This window comes from Agaricus bisporus (assembly GCF_000300575.1).
Source record: "Agaricus bisporus var. bisporus H97 unplaced genomic scaffold AGABI2scaffold_2, whole genome shotgun sequence".
NCBI lineage: Eukaryota > Fungi > Basidiomycota > Agaricomycetes > Agaricales > Agaricaceae > Agaricus > Agaricus bisporus.
This window is the reverse complement of record NW_006267355.1, coordinates 2,420,308-2,423,172: the sequence shown is the minus strand read 5'-3', so window position 1 is coordinate 2,423,172 and position 2,865 is coordinate 2,420,308.

Here is a 2,865-nt window from a genome sequence, read left to right as displayed (position 1 = left end):
TGGGTGGAACGCCGTAGATAACCTGGTGTCGATTCCCAACATTTTATTCAACTCTTTTGTAAAGTCTGCAGCAAATTGCGGTCCCCTATCTGAGATCACCGTTTCTGGTAATCCATGCAACTTCCATACGTGATCCCTGAACAACTTAGCTAGTCCTAGCGCTGATGTCGTTTCCGTAGTTGGGATAAAATGAGCCATTTTACTGAAGCGATCACACACCACCAAGATCGAATCCATTCCCTGAGATTCTGGTAATTTTACTATGAAGTCGACGGATACGTCGGCCCATGGTTTTGTAGGGATAGGGTTTGGCATTAGTTTTCCTGCCGGTGGTGTTGGTCGGTTCTTATTTCGTTGGCATTGGTCGCATCCTTCCACGTACTTCTGGACTTGTTTAGTGACGCCTGGCCACCAGTAGTTGCGTGTTACCATTTCGACTGTTTTCCATTGTCCTCCATGTCCGGCAATGGGAGTATCGTGATGTAGTCGGATTATTTTTGTCCTCAGTGTTTTGTCTTTCGGTACATAGACTTTTCCTTCTTTTAGCACTAGTCCTTCTTCCAGTTTCCACTCGTCTCCTCTTAACGACTTCACCTTTGCCCGCTTCATCTCTTCCACTGCTTTTACCACGTCGTCTTCCTTTGCTTCTGATTTTCGGATTTCATCTAATATTCCTTCTTCCTCCGCGTTGATTAGCATATGACCTTCTTCCATTGCTCGAATTGCGAAATACTCTGGTTTCAACAAGGTTTGATCCTTGTTATCGTCCTTTGTTCCTTGTTCAAAGTCAGGTCTTCTGCTCAATGCGTCTGCCTTCCCCATTGTCTTTCCTGGGCGGAATTTTAATTCGAAATTGAATCTAGATAGATATAAGGCCCATCTGGCTTGTCGTCGATTTAGTTGTTGGGCTTTCGCGAAGTATTCTAGATTGCGATGATCTGTCCAAATTTCGAACTTATGTTTCGCCCCTTCCAGGAAGTGTCTCCATTCTTCTAAACACCGCATAATTCCCAGCATCTCCCTATCGTGAATGTCATAGTTTCGTTCCGTCTCCGTCATTGATTTGGAGATGTATGCTACCGGCCTCCACTTTCCGTCTTCACATTTCATTGCCAACTCTCCACCCGTGGCGTAAGCCGACGCGTCCGATTCCACCTTTAGCTCTTTATCCAATTCTGGGGCTACTAGGATTGGATGTGATGTGAATCTTGCTTTTAGCGTACCAAAGGCCTCCTCTTCTTCATCTCCCCAACTCCATTTCTTGTCCTTTTTAGTTAATGCGTGTAATGGTTTTGCAATACTGGCGAATTTTTCAATGAACCGTCGATAGTAATTTGCCAGTCCCAAGAATCTTTGTACATCTTTAACGCATTTTGGAGTCGGCCACTCTACTACGTCTTTGACTTTCCTTTCCTCCATCTTGATTCTGTTTCTCCCTATTATACATCCCAAAAATCCCATTTCACTTCGTTTCCATTCGCATTTTTCTGGTTTTGCGAATAGATCATTGTCCATCAACCTCTGCAATACTTCTTCCACCACCTTATCATGCTCTTCTTCATCATCTGTTCCTATCAAGATATCGTCAATAAATACAGCCACTTTTCCAGTATTTACTAAGTCCCTAAAAAGTTCGTTCATCATAGTCTGAAAAGTAGCAGGCGAATTTGTAAGTCCAAAAAACATAACAGTGGGTTCAAAGGCACCCATGAAAGTAGTAAAGGCTGCCTTCCACTCGTCTCCCTCTTTTATCCTAATGTTATTGTAACCCCAACGTAAATCTATCTTCGAAAATAATCGTTTGCTACCCATAGTGTCTATAAGTTCAGAAATTAAAGGTAAAGGATAATTGTTCTTAATTGTCCAATCATTTAAAAATTGATAGTCCTGTACCATCCGCTTCTTTCCATCCTTTTTTGGCACAAAGAATACTGGCGAAGTCTGGGGAGATTTCGATGGTCTGATATATCCTTTTCGGAGTTGATCTTTAACGAATGCTTGAACTTCTTCTCTTTCGTTTGGTGATAAGGGATATATCTTTCCTTTCTTGGGTTTGAAATCTTCCTTTAATTCGATAGCATGATCCCAGGGTTTCCTAGTAGGCATTCTCTCCGATTCTTTTTGTTTGAATACTTTAAGGAATTTGTGGAACCGTCTTGGTACCACTTGTTCTACTGAATCCATGCTTCGAATTTCTTCTTCCTCCGGCATCTCCTCTGTCATTCCTCTCACCCACGTTTCTAGTTGCTCTCCTTCTTCTCTACTCCTATTTTTCTTTTGGGCGCTTATTCGTTTAGGACGTACCTGTCCAGCCTCCGCTTGTCCCGCGGTGGCTGTCTTGCTGTTATCTTCTTCTAGACGTTCTGCCTTTTCCCCATTTAATCGGTCAGCCACGTCACCGGGTGATTGTGCCCACCCCTCAGCTTTCTCTTTGGGTTGTTGCGCCAACCCCTCAGCTCTACCATTAGCACGCCTGTTACGTGCCAATTCCCTAGCGAATGCTGCTTCAACTCCCAATGCGATCCCTTCAATGATGTTTTTAGGAGTGGTGAATCTCCCTACTGCCTTGTTCACCCGTTCGTATCTTTCTTCCTCATCTCTGATTTCTGCCTGCTCTTCTTCATATGCTTCTATCTTGGCCATGGTTGGCCCTTCCTCCTCGTCATCACTTCCTTTGTATGGCATACCAAACTCGTCTAAGGCCATTTCCTCCATTGCTGGGCATTTGTGTTTGCTCAGCAAGTGTTCCGACGTTTGGATTCCACACTCCTCGCATCTATATTGCAACACCGTTCCCCAATTTGATTTCTTTGGGAAGGAAACTAATTTCCATCCTGCATATTGCTTGTGTGACATGTCAGGCTT